Source organism: Heteronotia binoei, chromosome 2 (genome assembly GCF_032191835.1).
Source record: "Heteronotia binoei isolate CCM8104 ecotype False Entrance Well chromosome 2, APGP_CSIRO_Hbin_v1, whole genome shotgun sequence".
Classification (NCBI taxonomy): Eukaryota; Metazoa; Chordata; class Lepidosauria; order Squamata; family Gekkonidae; genus Heteronotia; species Heteronotia binoei.
Window position 1 is genome coordinate 54,750,086 of NC_083224.1, and position 18,333 is coordinate 54,768,418.

General features: G+C 43.9%; 1 protein-coding gene across 1 annotated transcript in view; it reads left to right on the plus strand.

Moving 5' to 3' along the window:
- SNTA1 (syntrophin alpha 1) overlaps positions 1-18,333 on the plus strand; it is a 101,187-nt gene that overhangs the window by 64,345 nt on the left and 18,509 nt on the right. The window lies entirely within an intron of this gene.

Here is an 18,333-nt window from a genome sequence, read left to right on the forward strand (position 1 = left end):
GCTAAATGCCTTGGGGTGTTCCATACTGTAACACAAAGAGTTAATTCAGCATCCCTTCTTGTGTGCCCATGCTCTGCAATCGATATTGATAATCCAGCAGCATGATGTGTTTGTGTTTTCCCTGATCTCCATTGTAGCAAGCACTTTTGGGGAGAAGAGGGGGTGGAGAGCCCTTCTGCTGATCTTCTTTGTGTTTCTTTCAAAAACATATTGGCATTCTGGAGCTTCTTGCAAGTTTGTAATCACAAATGCCTCATGTATATACAGTGCTTTTTAGACTTAAGAGATTCAGTATTACTTTGAGGGGGTGTAAAAAGAACGCACAAACACTGTAACTGATGAGACGGCAGAAGCGTATCCAAGCAGAGCTGAAGCAGTGGACTGTTTCCAGCAGGAGCACAAACCCATGTATATTAACTATTGAGACCTTGTTACCGATTCCTTACATTTCAGCATCTTATGCGCTTATGCCAGAGTAGTGAAATGAAGAAACTACTGTTATCACAAAACTGAAAAGAAGTCTCAGCAGAATAATCCCATCCAGTCTTTTTTAAAGCTCCCCATTTAACTTTATTTTGACAAACTGATTTGTCACAAGTGACAGTATTGATTTTTACAGCAATAAAAATATACAAATACCATCTGAAGAAAGGAAAGGGGAGAACTGAAAAGGAAAGCAAGTTGCTTTTCTGGGGATAGAGTAGTATGCAATGTAATAAATAAGAGGCTTATGAGCAAAGAGGACAATCAGAAAAGGAATAGTCTCTAGTACGCATAAATCCAATGTTATTTTATTGTCAAGACTGTGACTGTTTGCATGAGTAAGTGGCCATTTGGTTGTGTTTTTGAGAATGTATGACTTTTGAAGGAGTGGCACTATTCTAGGTAACTAATAAGAGTAAAGTTGCCATTCGGCTTTCCCATCTGTGCTGTGTTCACATCACGTCCCATATTATGGTAAACCAGTTTCTAACTGAGAAGACCCTCCATTTCCATTGTGTGGCTGCCTGGATCTTTACTTACTCTTGTTTTGAGGTGTTCAGGTAACGTTCAGTTCACATTCATGATTTTGTCCCATGGCATTCTTGAAAAGTGAATTCTTTTAGAATTGCCAGATGCAAAGTACAGCCTACTGGAATAACCAGAAACCAAGCCTAAAAGAGCAAATTGACTTGTTGCCAGTGCCTGTCAGCATGAAAGCCAAAAAGTAATCCTTATTTCAGGCTCATAAATAGACATCTGCCGGCACGGCTGGCGCATGGGAGTAGGCCATGTAGGCGGCTGCCTGGGGTGCTGCCTGGCCTATGGGCACCACGCAATGTCCGGTGCCTTCCCACCCCTTCTACCCGCCTGAGACCCAGGCAGATGAAACAGACAGCATGGCCTCACTCTGAGGCTGCCTCCCCTGTAAGGAAAGGCAGCCTCAGAGCGAGGCAGAGGTACTGCACCACCTCTTTTGCCCACCCGGGACCAGGCAGATGAAAGATGCACTGCTGCAGCGACCTGCCTCCTCACTATTTAAATACCCCAGCTGATCAGTGGAGGGGTCTTTAAATGGGAGGGGGCGAGGCAGATCAGCTGCTCCTGCTGCTTCTCCACCAAGCGGGGAGGTGGCAGATGGAGCCGCACCTCCCCCCATTTAAAGAACCCCCATGGGGGGCAGGGATGGGGGTGCAGGTGGGGCAGTTGCCAGGGGTGGCAAAAACCCCAGTGCCACCCCTGTCTGCCATCTATTGCCTGAGAGAAGTCAGACTCACATTCAGGTGACCATGGCAGCAGCGCTGCTGAAAGGCAGTGTGGGCCCCCAAAGATTCCCTGTGGGACATCACATCATCCAGACGCAAACCCAAATTGGAAATTGGAAAGCAAATTGCATAACCTACATGGCTCTTTGGGTTTTCAGCTTTACCAAGTCTCCCTGAACTAGGGATGGCAGTGTCCTTGTGGGAACTGGGCATCCCCTAGAATTAGAGCTCATCTCCAGACTACAAAGATCAGTCCCTTTGGAGAAAATGGATGCTTTGAAGGGTGGATTATATGGCATTATACCCCACTGAGGTCTCCATCCTCACCAGGCCACATCCCCAGATCTCCAGGAGTTTCCCAGACTGGACCTGGAAACCCTTCCCCTCCTCCCCCATTCCCTGCTGGTGGCCAGGGGGAATCTGCTAACTCTACCTGGAATCAGCCCCATAACTAAGAGCTAAAAAGGGAGGGGGCCACAGGGGGGCTGCAGGAGGGAGGGTCATGGGGGTAAGAGCAAGAAGCTGGAGCAGCTGGGTGCCACCCCTCCTCCCCCCCCTCCAGTGTGATTTAAATTGCATGTAAGCTCTGATTCCCCTTCTACCTTTCCTGAAGCTCAGCCTGCAGTGATCAGCCTCCAGTTCCGAAGTTCAAAAGAAGGCTGATTTGTATCTTTGCGCTCCCTCCCCATTTCCCTGCTTTCCTGTGCCCTTCCCCAACCAGGAGCAGCAAGGAACACCCATGGCTTGTACATGCTGGCTGGGAGAGACATGTCCTGGCTGCCCTCCTCCCTCCCTCCCCACCCTGAAAGGACTCTAGCTGCCCTTGCAGCCTGTGCAGTCTAGGGGCCTCTCCTCCCACCCACCCAAGAATTTACCATTCAGGCTTATGGCGGTGGAAAACAAGGCAGCACATGGAGCCCCCAGCTCTTCATGGCCAGACTAAGGACTGGGAGCAGGGGGTGAGGCTGGCTGCCCACCTAACTTTCAGAATCTGCCCACCCACCCAACTCTGCTCAGAGTGCTTCAGGGGAGAGCTTGTGGCGCCGCTACCTGCTTCATGTGCTGAGGCAATCAGGGGGAGGAGTCATGAGGGGTCGAGAGGAGCCAAGGGAGGGGGTCTGTAAAATCCACAAGGAGGCTGGGCCCCATGGGGCACTACAGGCCTGCCTGGAATACTGTTTCCTTATACACATACACACAGCAACCCTGTAAGGCAAGTAAACTTTGTGGACTGGAAGAGAGTACTAAAACTGGCTAATTACATTAAAAAGACAAGTAAGTTAAATACTTTAGATGGTATGGAAAAAGAGATGGGCTATGATGGGTAAAATTTCAGAGAATAAATTGTTAAATATGGGGGTTGGAGAGAAGGGAAATTCAGATAAGGTCTCTGCTTCCTGCAGCCTCCAGTTTTATTCAAACATCATGAAGAAACCAAAATTTGCTTGTAACAAATGCAAGCCTGGTTTACTGCAGGGCTCCCGTCCATCCCTCCTTCCCACTCCACCCCCATCTTGTTTGTGGAGCAGTTCATTGAGGAAATCTTCATTCTGCCTCTGGCTGTTGTGGTGTCTGTGTGTAGGTGGCATGAAGGAATCTGAGTTTGCTTCTTCAGTGCTTACCGAGGCTAGTTTTGGATAGGAGACCATCAAGGAAGACCCAGGGTGCAATGCAAAGGCTGGCAGTGGTAAACCATCTTTGGATGTTTCTGGCCTTCAGAACACCATGAGGGTTTGCTATGAGTTAGCTGCAATGACAGCCTGTTATTGTTGTTGTTATCTTGTGTTCTAAATCAGAATTAAATTGTGGTGTAGAATCCTGGGTACTAGGAAGAAACAAATTCCGATTTATTACAAAGCCCATATTTGTAGGTTTCAGGAATTGTAATATTGTATGTTTGTTTATAGTTTGCCTTTCTCATTGAGACTCAGGGCATATCATGCAATGTAAATCAATGCAATAATAGGATGATACAGTTAATAAGGAATGTAATGGAATTCGGAACTGCAAAAATATGAAACAGAGCAAAAATATGAGAGCCTGCCCATAAGTCATGTTTATGCTCATTTTTGTTCTTGAGATCTAAATGTCACCTCACAGTCTTGTAGTTCAAAGAAGCCTTCTTCTATTTTCTGGACTGTTTCATTCTTAAGCATTGAGTGCCATGTGTTCCATAGCAGCCAAACTTGCTGTTTCCTTAAACCAGATTTCAGTGCCTGGCCAAATTTTTCTCTTCTTCAGGGTGGGCTGAGGATAGTTCACATGGTCTTGGCTGCAGCCTGATATGGTCTGCATTCCCCTTCTACCTTTCCTGGGGAAGCTATTCAGAGAGAGCTTCTCCGATGTATCCACTTGCTGCAGCCCAAAGGAATTCACACTGGAGAGTCATTGATTTCAGACTGCTAACACAAATGGTCAAGGCTGCCTGGGACCCAGTCTGGAATTTGGATCAGTCAGAAGGCAGGGAGTTCAGAAGAGCACTGATCCAGAATATACCCCAGGGCCATTAGAATTAGCAATCTGGCATACTAGGAGAAGTTTTAAAGAAGCTAAATTGTACAGTTTAGCTTATTTCAGACATGGGCTCCTTACATGCACAATCAGTTGTGGTTTTAACTGATCCTAGAAATCCTTTATAGCTTTATTGGAATCTGTGGTGCAGCTGTGGGAAGACTTGCAATTAGTTAGTTTAAGTCAAGGTTTTATCTGCTGCTGATTAAGTGAACAGGAGTAAACCAAACACTTATGCTGAAAAAAAGTTGGAGTCCAGTAGCACATTTAAGACCAACAAAGTTTTATTCAGAATGTAAGCTTTTGTGTGCATGCACATTTCATTAGATGATGAACTGGAGTACAGTTAGCAGTGCTACATATAGCTGGTGGGCAGTGGTCTAGCATGCAAAGTAGTACAAAGTTAGAATCCAATAGGAAAAATATTGACATTTGCGTGCTTAACCACTGCCAACCATCTATATGAAGCACTGCTCATTGTACCCTATTTCATTGTCTGATGAAGTGTACAAGAAAGCTGACATTCTGAATAAAACTTTGTTAGTTTTAAAGCTGCTACTGGACTCCAACTTTGTTCTCTTGCTTCAGACTAACACGGCTGCCCACCTGGATCTACCTACAGCTATGTTGAAAGCAACTCAGGTTTTCTCCCTGTATCTTTCCCCACAGGTCATCCAAAAACCTGACTTAAAAATGGCTCATTAAGCTCAGCAGTGATAGATCTTTCATACCAGCCCTCAGGCTGCCGACACCTGGGGTTCCAGAGATACTATCAGCAAACAATCATTTCTTACACATTAAAGGAATTAAGCAGTGGGATTTCACTCAGTGATGCATGATGCCTGCTCTTGTGGAATGCACTGGGGCTTATTTATTTTAATTGTCCCATTGCCAACCATATGAGAAAAATGAGTAAAAGGCAGTTCAGATGACTTATGGACTTGGGGAATGTCCTGAGAACATTTACACCACTGGGTTTCCTGTGGAACTTAAATAGTGCAGTGAGTGTTTAGTGCTGTATTTATGTATTTACCAAGTTTATATGGTGCCTTTCTGCCCAGTCAGGGCATTGCTTTATTTCTGTCTCACTTATGTCAAATGAGGACCCACAGACGTTTACAATACAAGGAAAATACAACAGAAACAAAAAGAAAAAGGGGCTGGAAGGCTTCTAGTTGCCAAGTTGGGTTGCCAACCTAAAGGAAAATGTCCTGCTTCCTTAATAGATGCTTAATATGATGTTATTTACCAGGTAATGTTATTTACTTCCATGCCTTGAAAAACTTTACCTGTCTATTTCCATATATGAAACATCTATTAAAGAGAGAGAACATTTTTCTCTCCAGGGCAGAAATCCTAGTAGCAGACAGAACTTTTCTCTTTATTCTAGGCTAAGAGCTGAAGGACAAGAGCCCTGTGGAGCATCCCAGACAGCCAGTGTGGTGTAGTGGTTAAGAGCGGTGGACTCTGATCTAGAGACCCAGGTTTGATTCCCCACTCCTCCCCATGCAGCCAGCTGGGTGACCTTGTGTCAGTCATAGTTCTCTCAGTGCTATTCTCTCAAGAGCAGTTCTCTCAGAGCTCTCTCAGCTCCACCTACCTCGCAGGGTGTGTGTTGTAGGGAGCGGAAGGGAGGGTGATTGTAAGCTGCTCTGAGACTCCAAGTGAAGGATGGGATATAAATCCTTCGGTTGCCCTTGAGCTTAAGTACCTGTGAACAGAGCAAAGGAGGACAAATTCAGTCAGATATTATTCAACTGCTGCTAGCTAGCAGGATCTTCCCCAGTTCCTCCCCTGCCCAACATTTGAAAATGTGATCTGTTGCAATCTGGAAATGAAGGCAGAATTCATTACAGCCCTGGTGCTATATTTTTCATGCTGATATTGGAAGTAAATTGGTGTTGCTAACGATTATGCTTCCATTCAGGAACAGTTCATTATTTATTAAAGCGGAGAGCTTTTTATAGCCTGGTTTAAATCACTGGCGTTTTGTATGCAGGAAGCCCAGATATTTGATTTAATAGTGTCACTGGGCACCAAGTTCTGTGCTTGCTTAGAGTGCTCGCTTAGACCAGTTAGGGAATCACTCACTAAGGATTTGTGTCACTTGTGCATTTCTATTGAGAAATGTTCTGAGGACTCTTATAAAATATTACCAGAGTGGTTGAAATTCTTATGTATACAGCTGTTCTGTTTAGTTTATCAGACTCATGGGGGAAACTATGGTCTTCCCTGGCCACCAGTGGGGGATGGGGGGGAATAGAGTGGCTAGATGCAAGTTAGGAAACTCCTGGAGATTTGGGGATGGAGCCTGGGGAGGACTGGGACCTCAATGGGGTATAATGCCAGAGTCCATACTCCAAAGCATTCATTTTCTTCAGGGGAATAGATCTCCACAGTCTGGATACAAGCTGTAATTCTGGGGGATCCCCAGGTTCCACCTGGAGGCTGGCACCCCATCTTCAGATGACAGAGGTCAGTTCTTCCAGAGAAAATAACTGCTTTGGAGGGTGTGCTCTATAGCATTATATTCATCTGAGGCCTCTCCCCTCCCCAGACCCAAAACTCCTTAGATTCCTTCACAAAGTCTCCAGGAATTTCCCAACCTGGAGCTCACAACCCTAGTCAGGCCAGGCCTCAATAGGTCCTCCCTCAAAGGCCAAAATAGGCCTAGAAAGGGCTCTGCCCCCTCCCCTTTCCTTTTACTGACAGAGCCAGGCCTGGAATACTGTGGTTGCCTAGCAACAGCCACAATCTGTTGCTTAAAGCTACAGGCACTTTTTATCATTTTCAGTTTTCAAAAAGAACCCAATGTGTTTTTTAAAAAAAAGATTTCATGTTTTTCTGCAAACCTGGGGCCCTTATCTTGTCTAGCCTGTTCACAGATCCAGTCTCTAGGTTTATGTATCCAATGACTTGGCTATTAGAATATAAGATAGCTGGCTCAAAACGCATCCCTCCAATGTAGCTTTGCTAATTGTGTAGCTTGAATAATCACTGGGGTCCTGAATGAATGCCTTATAAAATAAAATTCATGGCAAATGCAGGCATATGGTCTCCTAGACAGTCACTATTAGCCATGATACTTAAGTGAAAGTTCCATGTTCAGAGAGAATATACTTCTGAGTAACTGGAAGCAAATTGGATGGTTGGCATCTTCTTGCTAAGCTTCCATTTGGCTGACTCTCTCTCTCTCTCTCGGCTTGGCTTCGCGAACGAAGATTTAAGAAGGGTGCAATAGTCCACGTTTGCTGCAGGCTCGCTGGTGGCTGACAAGACCAATGTGGGACAGGCAGGTCCGGCCACAGCGGCTGCAGGGAAAAGTCTGATTTAGGGTTGGTGCTGTAGCAGTGCGATTCTTCCTCAATCTCAAAAAGAAGACCCTTGTAGGTCTGGTCCTGCATGCTGATTTTTAGACTGCTGTTGAAGAATCAGTCTAGTTATAAGCAAGGACGTCTCAAATGATCCTTTTTTACCTGGTGAACTTCCATATAATAACACTTACCATTTGTACACTGTTTTCAGATGCTCAAAGAGCTCCACATATGTGATTTTGTTTCAGACTTTTCAAGCCAGTATTATTATTTCTCAAACTTCAGAAAACTGTTGAGGCTGAGAGTGGGTTACCTATGGCCACCTAGTAAGTTCCTAGCAGAGGTGAGGTTTGAATCAGGAGTGACCCAATTTAGGACTCCACTCTCTTAGCCACTACTCTGTTCTGGCTCCTATACAGACCAAAGCTCTGATAGACCATGGTGGCATTTGCATGACCAAATTTAGGAATACTGTTCTACTGAAACTGAAGACAATGCCTGTTGTACAATCCTCATCTCTTGTTTCTGCCTGAATAAGCCTTTGTCTGGAGAAAGCTGGATCTTGTTGCTCTTGCATGCTTGTGTAGTACATTTCTGTTGCCCTCTTGATTTACAAGGTACCCCTTAGGCCACTCTTGCAGCTAAACCACCCATTTGAAAAGGTTCAAAAGTTTAGTATAAGTGTCAGACATCTTTCTTTCTTTCTTTCTTTCTTTCTTTCTTTCTTTCTTTCTTTCTTTCTTTCTTTCTTTCTTTCTTTCTTTCTTTCTTTCTTTCTTTCTTTCTTTCTATTCTGTAATAGTCACTGGTAAGGACTATATGCTAGGATTAATGGCTTGGGAAGAAACCATAAGAAAGATCAAATGTCTGAAACAGTGAGGCTTCTATTTATAGCAAGAGGCACAGAACGGGAGGATCCCTTCCACTATCATCCCCTCCCCATCAGTCCCACCCAGACCCTGGGACTCCAGGCTTCAGTTGTGAAACTCAATCCATTTTGCAAACGGCGGCCTTCTCCTTTTTATAGAAGGTTCATTCTCTGGTGAAGTGTGTGACGTCAGCCTGTGCTCGGCATTCCCAAAGGTGGCATGTTGATATGTATGGCTGCACAGGGCCTCTGAAGTCACAAGGAGAAAGTGTGCCTGAAGGAAACATCTAACATAATGCCCTTCTTTTGACTTTATAACAACTCTGGGCTTCTTCTTTCGAGTGCCAGCGTGGGTGAAGGGTTGGCCTAGGATTGGAGTGACTGAATTGAAATTTCCACCACTATGGGCCATTCACTCTCCCCCCCTCCTCGTCCTACCTCACAAGTTTTGTTATGAAGATAAAACAGAGGAGAAGAGAACTATGTTAGTCACCTTGAACTCCTTGGAGGAATGGTGGGATAAAAATGTGACAGACTAAAGTTTATTTTTATTTTTATTTCACGAGTATTTATAGTCTGCCTTTCAGCCCTCACAGCTTCCCCTCCCCAGGGCTGCTAACATATTGTATTAGAAGCTTCAGCATTTAAAGCAGTTCATACAAAAACAGAACTACAAAACGGAACTGTCACCACTCCTCTGTCCACTTGTCTCGAGTTTTCTGGATTACAAATGCTTTCAGGCACGTAGCAATGGCACCACTCTCCGCTCCAGAGGGAAGGACTTCCAGCGTTTGTGGCAATGAGCTGGAAAAGCCATCCTGTATTGGTTTTATTGCTGGGTTGCCAACTGACTGAACAAACAAAACCCTGAATGTGAATCAGCTTGATTTTGTTTGTTATCAGGGCATGGAGCTATTCATTAACATCTGCAAACATCTGCAAATAAAACCAGCTTTTACAAAAAAAACATAGGAGTTGGATCTGGCAACCAAGTTAGTAGTTATGGTAATAGCACGACTTTCCCTTGTGAGCAGTGGGCTTCCTGCCTTTCAGAAGACAAGACACCACAGACTCCTGAAGGAGTGTCTTCAAAGCAGAAGGTTTGAGTCTCGTAGTACCTTAGGGAGCAACAAGATTTTTCAGGATGTGAGCTTTCCAGAGTCAAAGCACTCCTTTGTCTGAAGGGTTACTTTGACTCAACAGCTCCTACCCTGAAAATCTTGTTGGTCTCTAAGGTGCCGCTGGAATCCAGACTCGCACTTCTGCTACAGACCAATATGGCTGTCCTCTGAAACAAGCTTCAAAAGGGCAAACATGACTAGTGATAATATAAATCAAATTCAGGTGAGACAGAGGTGAAAGTGGGTCAGCGGGGTCAGACTGGGATAAGCAGTGTGTAATTAAGTGTTCCCTCTGGACATTGCCTGTAATTGCCTCTCACGTCTAAGGCTGCAAAAAGCCTGGCGGCGGTGGAATGCAGTGGCTGTGAGGGACAGAGTTCTCCTCTGCACAGCAAATTTGTGTTTGCTGCTTTTTCTTGAGAGTTATCTGGTGAGTGCCATATTGTTCCAAACAAAGCAATAACAGCCTGACATGGGGAGCATGTACAGAGGTCTAGACCAAGGCATGTGTTGGGATTTCTAAGCCTTGCTTCTGTTTCTGTCCATGGTGGAGGCATTCTTCTGCACTTGCAAGGCCACCATCTTGGAATGAGCTGAAAAGCACCTAGTGCCAAAGGAAAGTCCTGCTCAAAGGGGGACTGCAAACAGAAGCAAGGCTTAAGATCCAGGTCTGTGTTTGCAGACGCAACATGTCTTCTGTGCACGTAGCAAGAGTGCAATGTGTAGACCACAAATAGCAACCTCCTCTGCTTAGTAAAGCCTGGTTTGGTCTTTAGAATATATGGCTGTGTGCCCCTGTCTTACCTTTTGGCAGGAATCTTGCTTGCTGTAGTTGGAAAACTAGAAGGAAAGGAGATTGGGATGAGATGCTTCTAACTTTGGGTTTTGAAGTTCACATCTTTGTTTTTCCTTCTTTGAGCCAAACTATCTGTGACTGTGGGAGATCATGCAGGGTTGGTTTGTTTTTGAAAGTAGCTGGGAAGCATGTGCCTCTTCTTGGCTGGCTGTCCCAAAGGAGCATTTAGGTTTTCCCTGTACTGTGAATAATTATGAGAGGAAGTGATATAAATCAGGGAGATGGCGAGGGGGGGGGGCGGGTTGAAGCTCCCCCAGTATTATTAGTCCTGATGTGACCCTCTTCATTTCCCCCTTTAACTCTTCAAAAATTATTTACACACACACTCATATGTACTAAAACAAAATAGGAGTTGATTGCACCATTAAGTCTTTGCAACTTTGGTCTTAAAGGGGCAATCGACTCCTATTTTGTTCTACTACTTCAGACCAATGCGGCTGCCTATTTGGATCTCTACTCATATGTACTATCACATAATGAAGGATCTCTCTCTTGTCTGATCTGTTTGCTTCCTGAGATTGGAATAGAGGGGTGTGGCAGCTTAAGCTCATGGGACACTACTATGCATTTGCTGAGCAAAGGAGTTGGGAGGGGGTAATTTTGGGGAGGAGAGGAGCATTTGTTTGTTTGTTGATTCTCCAGCAGAGATAATTTTTAGGGGGCTATAAAAAGTAATTATGTGCAATCATTGCCAAATTCTAGGAAAGGCTTCTTCTAAAATGTGCGGCTGATGCAGCTTGAAGGGGAGGGGGGAAACCTGTTGGCAAGGCACTCCTGAAAATGTGAGCAATATACCATAGCAGATAGTGTCCTCTGCCAGGAACACAGGCCAAGTTTTGGTTTGTGGGAGATCTTTGTGCACTTATAAGTGAAAGAAATTCAACTTTGCAATTACAGAGAAGTTGGCAGAAAGAAACAGTTTTCCCGCTCTTACTTGAAGAAGCCATCCTTCAGAGCTTCCATTGATCAGAGAGTTTATCCCCATCAAAGCTGCATTCTGTTGATGTTCCTCATCAGAGAGGGCATATCTTTTTCTTACCATGATAATGGGTCTAGATAATGGATTCTTTTATATCTATGACTAAAGTAGGATATCTTAGGCATCATAGGTTACTTTTCTGGAGGAGGGCAACTAGTTACCCAGTGATACTGTTTTGGAGGAACTGTTGGGACAAATGGTGCTCACACTAGTGATGGCAAACTTTGTCATGTCTGGGAATAAGAGGAGTGCTTCTGTACAGCTCATGTAGTAGCAGCAGCAGCAGCAGCATGGGTCATTTCATAGCAGGAGCTCCTTTGCATATTAGGCCACATGCCCCTGATGTAGCCAGTCCTCAAGCTCTTGGAGCTCCTGCTACAAAATGACCCCTGCTGCTGCTTCTACTACTACTACATGAGCTGTACAGTTGTACTCCTTTCGTAGCAGGAGCTCCTTTGCATATTAGGCCACATACCCCTGATGTAGCTCTTGGAGGATTGGCTACATCAGTGGTGTGTGGCTTAATATGCAAAGGAGCTCCTGCTATGAAATGACCCCTGAGCAGCAGTATTTACAGCTAAGGGCAGTATTTATCTGCCCTTAGAAGGGCCACCAAAGTGGATAACAATTTAAAAGATACATGATCAAATTACACTATAAAACAATTAAGATTATAACAAAAACTTAATAAATTGTAATTTAAAAACATACATTATAAAACCAATATAATAAAAACCTATAAAAACATACACCATTAAAACAGCAAAAGCAAAAAGTTGCTGGAACTCACAGAGAGAGACAGAGATTGTGCATCTCTCATTTGTATCCCATTGCATATCTTTTGATTAGAAGGTCACACAAGCAGTGGTCTGGTGCTACAAGGCAATTGCTTGTCTGAACACTACTAGCAGCACACAGCATCCCCAAGGGACTTGTGGGCAGAGAGGCAAGCAGAATGGCTTCCAGTCTGTGCTCTTTGTCAAGGCATACTAGAAGTAACTATGAGCAAGAGAAGCATTTCTAGGCCTTATTCCCTTTAGCAAGACCGAAGTGTTGCAGTCCTGCAGCCAGCAGCCTAGACATGAGATGGAGTTAGCATATACAGAGGAAGCTAGGTGACTCTGAAGGGAATGACAACACATGGAGCCATTTGGGTTAGTGGCAGGAAAGCCTGAGTCACTGGCCAAACTTTTGCCACTTCAAAAAGCTGTGTGAATAACCCTGACCTGGATAGCCAAGGTGAGCCTGATCTCATCAGATCTTGGAAGCTAAGCAGGGCTGGCCTGACTAGTATTTGGGTGGGAGACCTCCAAGGAATACCGGGGTAGTGATGCAGAGGCAGATGTTGGTAAACCACTTCGGAATGTCCCTTGCCTTCAAGCCCTACTAGGGGTCATCAGAAGTCAGCTTGACTTGATGGCAAAAAAAAAAGCGCTACCTGAATAGTTGGCGGAAGCAGCTCAGCTATTCCGTTCTGCAGAAAGATACTGCAAGATTGCTTGTTTACAACTAAGGAGAGTTCCAGGCTCCTGACAAGTTGTCATAATAAACAAGGTTTTGTCATAATAAACACACAATTGCTTTTGTTCTCAAATTCTTATGTTCTGGCATAGTTAGACAATGCTGCTCCATTTGCTTAATATTCTGGAATATTTTTGATTAGAAGCAAAAAAAGAATAAAAAGCATATAAAACACACACATCATTAAAACAGCAGAAGGTTTGGAAATATGAAAATATTTTTTAAATGCGAGACTTATCTTTTGTCTCAGTTGTCAGAACAATAAACGTATCCCTTGCTGCAAGATGAGACTTTAAAAAGGATCAGCAGTCTTGAGAACCACTTAGGGCCTGGAGTCTCTATTTCAGATTCAAAAGCAATTTAAAAGATATGATGCACATGCTTTTTGTTCACATTGCCCTGTTTCTCACCATTATGGAGTGAATCCCTTATTAAATAAGCAGCCGCGTGGGTTACTCTGAATGCTGGCTGCAGTCTGTAAAAAAGCATTGTGTCCCGTTTTTGGAATGTAGTGCAGACTTTGGCATTAAACCATTACCAAACAATTTAAACTCATCTGGATAGCCTCAGTACCACGGACCTTGTTGAAGAGCAGCTTTATGTGTTTTCCCCCTGCATCCCTCTGTAGGTTTGCCTCCAGTTACATCCGGCTAAGATCCAAAGAAGCTTGTGTGTGCATTCAGGCAAGAACTGTGTTTGCTGCCAAAGAACTTTCTTTGAAACGTTTTTTTTCCTGCAGTGGCTCCCACTGTTTTAGAGGCAAGCCGTAGTAAGGTGTCAGACCCAACATGCCTCTTCAGCTTCTTGAACAGATGCCTAGAAAATGTCTCGAGACCCTCTGCAGGGCAGATAAGGAATGTGCAAATTTTCAAATAAATAAACGCCTGGGATTGCTAACAATACTCACAACTAATAATAAGACGCTTTCTCTTACCTTTACTACAGGCACTGATTTTCTTAGCTGTTCTGGGCCCTGTAAATAAAATATTAAATATGCATTCCCATAGGAATCCTGATCTCTTGCTCTTTCAAATCAAGTAGCATCACAGTAGCTTTCCCTATGGATGCTAGACATGCAATTCCCTCTGAGTGTCCAGTTTGCCCTGCACCAGCTAACATAAACAAAAGTATGTTGCTTTGCATAGGCAAGCGCTTTTTCTCGCCGTCTATCAGCTGGTCCATCGCAGTGGCAGAGGCTCCCACTAGACCACACTTGGAGCAATCTTGGCTGGCATCCCAGTGCCTTTGAACTGCCACTTGGCTAGGGGTCAGAGAACAGCTTGCACAGGTGGAAACATTTATCCAACGTATTGGGAACAAGTGTGCAAAATAATCTAGTTAGCACACTGTCAGATATCTGCCCAACTTACCCCAGTTTTCTTCCCAGACATCATAGCTTTAAATAGTTGTTGGGGAACTATATTGATGGTTAAGTGGGATGTTGAAAATAATGAAAGTGGCTTCAAAAGCCAAGTTCACACAGCGGTAATTCTCTTTGAAATAGTTTCCACTGAAACTGCAGATCACATTTCCATTTCTCCAGCAACCTTTCTGCCTCAGGACAACATCTAAGAACTGTGGGACACAGCTACTGAGCACCTGGTTCATTCAGAGAACATACTAACAGTGTGCTAAAGACAAACAGGCTGACTGGCATGTCATGTACATAAGAGGGGGGGGGGTGTACCATCTTGAACGCAGGTAAATTATTCACTGATAGGACATCTCAGGTGCCCTTAATAGTGGGGTTGTGTGCTGTATTGTGGGATGTCATGAACAGAAGAAAGCGGAACAATTCAGAGCCAATAATTTTTAACAAAAATGTTTTCAATAGGTTTCAAAGTAGCATCTCGGGACAAAAGCACTTTTCATAAATATTGATTTGGCATAAAGAGAGCGGCTTTGGGGTTGAGGTGCCATCTGGCATATGTGGATCCAATTTGCATAATCATATTGGCATTTGAAGAATGTGGGTTGAATGTGCTGTTTGGCATGCAATAAAGTCATTGTGTGATTGATTCACTGCGGACGCAGCTAGAAATTCAGCATCTGTTTACCAGGGCTCTTCAGACATGGGGGGCGGGGGAGATAAGTATGTTGTGTGTGTGTATGTAGTTTCAGTGGCAAGCTTTTAAGAGGCACCTTGACTCAACAACGTGACTGTTTACCATGTGTGCCCAGCAGCAGGCACACAATCCCTTCACTTTACTCCACTAATATCATTCTCAATATGCTTTGTTTGGCAATGAGAATTGGCCTGCCACATCTCCTTATATCCATTGTTTCAAGGCAGCCTTGGGAGCTGAAAACATTCCTGCATTTCTGGCTTGACTGTGTGGCAATTACAGGTTTCTCATTGTTACTGCAGTCCCCATTTCTTCTGAAATGCTGCACCACAGATGGGAAGCTGCTGCAAGGCCAGAGAGCTGGGGAAAGGCCTTAAGATGTCACCTTTTTATCCTGAGCTTTCTTCAAAAGGATGAATGGCGCACAGGCAGGCAGCAGAGAAGGTGTGTAGGTGGGCTTCAGTGGCAGTGGCAGAAGCCACGGGGCCTGGCAGATGCCTTACCTCAGAGTATGCTGGGTGTGAAAATATTGTCATTTAGTTTTGGTCACAAAAATTACTTGCAGGTGCCCACAAGTGTCTTTAAAGAGTAACAATGTTAAACTGGATATTCCAAACACCTTGTGTAAAACTTCCAGTGGGCAAAGAGGCTTTTCATAAAATTATGAGTTGGAAGGGACCTCCTGCACAATGCAGGAAGTTCACAAATATTTTCCCCCATGCCCCCAGTGACCCCTGCTCCATGCCCAGAAGATGGCAAAAAACCTCCAGGATCCTTGGCCAAATGGGCCTGGAGAAAAATTGCTGCCTGGCCCCAAAGTGGCGATCAGCATTTACCTAGACTTGTAAGAAAGGGCCACAAGAAATAAGCATTGATGCAACCCTTCCTGCCCTCCTTCTCATGATCTGCCTCATTCACAGAATCAGCATTGCTGTCAAATGATCATCTAGCCTCTGAAAACCTCCAAGGAAGGAGAGCTCACCACCTCCCAAGGAAGCTTGTTCCACTTAGGAACTGCTCTACCTGTCAGGAAATTCTTCCTAATGTTTAACCGAAAACTCTTTTCGAGGCTACATTTCCAGGACTTTCTCCAGGACTTTGTCTTTCTTTAATTGCACGTGTAACAGTGGCTCAGTGAAGGACCTGAGGTCTCAGGAAACTAGCCAAACTTTCCCAGTCCTGCCAAGAACTGTAAGTTACCCAGCAACACCATAATCCACAAATAGATGAAGTGTGGAATGTGAATTCCACTTTAGCAAGAGACATTTAAAATGTACTGGTGTGCTTCTCTCACTGTTTGAACCATGTGTGAGTGCACATGTTCTGGGCAGAATGCAGAGGTGAGGTGGGAATACCAATATAGGTTTTACTTTATATTACAGACAGATGTGAAGAAAAGCAAACATAGGTTTTGCATGCAGAGAAGCTGCTGTGTACAGAAAACAAATAGTTCATGAACATGGAAAGCCACTCTATACCAAATTAGACAACTGGTCTGTCTAGCTTCAGTGCTGTCTATCCTGATTCTCAGTGGCTCTCTAAAGTCAAACTCAGACAGAGAAAGGTCATAAGAACATACAAGAAGCCAGGTTGGATCAGGCTAATGGCCCATCCAGTCCAACACTCTGTGTCAAACAACACTCTGTGTCAAAAAACCAGGTGCCATCAGGAGGTCCACCAGTGGGCCAGAACTTCAGAAGTCCTTTCACTGTTGCCCCCCCCATGCACCAAGAATACAGAGCATCACTGGCCCAGACATAGTGCTCCATCTATACCTTGTGGTTATTAATTTTTAGTCCACGAGAGGACTTATTTTCTTACTCTTCTGAGTTTACTTAGGAGCGTTTGATGAAGAACTTTATCAAAAGCTTTCTGGAAGTCTAGATAATCAATATCTACTGGGTCACCCTTGTCCACATATGTGTTCTCCCCCTCAAAGAGCTCTAAAAGGTTAATGAGTTCCCCTACATGCTGAGTCTTCCTCAATAGCTTTTGTTCATCAATGTGCTTACTAATTCTATTTTTAATAACAGATTCCACCAACTTACCCAGTATCGATGTTAGAGTGAGCAGCCTGTAATTTCCTAGATCTCCTTTGGAAACTTTTAAATACAGAGTTTGTATTAGCTACCTTTTAGTTCTCTGGAATAAAAGCAGATGTTAGTGATAGATTGCATATTTTTGTCAGGAGATCCACAAGTTCACCTTTGAGTTCTTTCAGAACTCTTGGATGTATGCCATCTAGCCTGGTGATATGTCAGTTTTTATTTTGTCCATCAGTTGTAGGACTTCCTCTCTCATCACCTCAATCTGACTCTGGTCTTTTGATACCTCTCCTAAAATTGGCGGTTCTGGAAATGGGCAAGTACCTCCCATCTTCCCCCTTGAAGCAAGGGAAAAAATGCATCCAGCTTCTCTGTCTTCCTTTAGTAATTCTTTTACCCTTTGGCCATCCAAGAGCCACACTCCCTCCCTAGCTGTTTTTCTGCTTCTAATCTATTTGAAGAAATTTTTGTTGTTGGTCTTTATGTTTTCTGCAATATGTTCCTCAGTCTTTTTGCATGTCTCATCACCAACTTTTATTTATTTGCCAAAGTTCGTGCTCTCTTTTATTTACCTCACTCGGACTACCTTTCCACCTCTTAAAGGAATCCTTCTTACCTTTTCCTGCTTCCATTACTTTGTTCATTAACCATGCAAGCCTTTTAAAAATACTTATCTTTCCTAACCTGTGGTATACATTTTATCTGAGCTTCTGGTATCGTAGTTTTAAATAGTCTCCAAGCCTCCTGAAGGGATTTAATCTTCCTTTCCTTTCAGTTTCTTCTTCATAAGCCCCCTCATTTGAGAGAAGCTACCCCTTCTAAAGTTATATGTGGTTGTGTTTATCTTTTGGGGCAATTGCAGCTCTTTATTTACATAAATGCTAACCTTAATAGCGTTATCATAACTATTCCAGCTGGCGCTATCACATTTACATCTCTCACCAGGTCCTGATCATTACATAGGACCAAGTCCAGCATTTCCTCCCCCCAGTAGGTTATGTGACCAACTGCTTCATGGCACACTCAGACTCAACCTCTTTCTCCTGAGCCAAACACATATTGACCCAATTGATGTGTAGGTTGTTAAAATCATCTATTATGACACAGTTATTTCATCTTGCTTCTTTCCTTAATCATTTTGCTGTTTTTAAATCATCCTCTAACCTTTGATCTGGTGGGCAATAACAAACTTCCAGAGTTCAGATTCCTTTTGGGCCCACTATTTCCACCCATAGCATTTCTGTAAGCAAATCTATTTATCTTGGAAAATTTCATCACTGGAGTGTAGCCTGCAACCTCACAGAGGT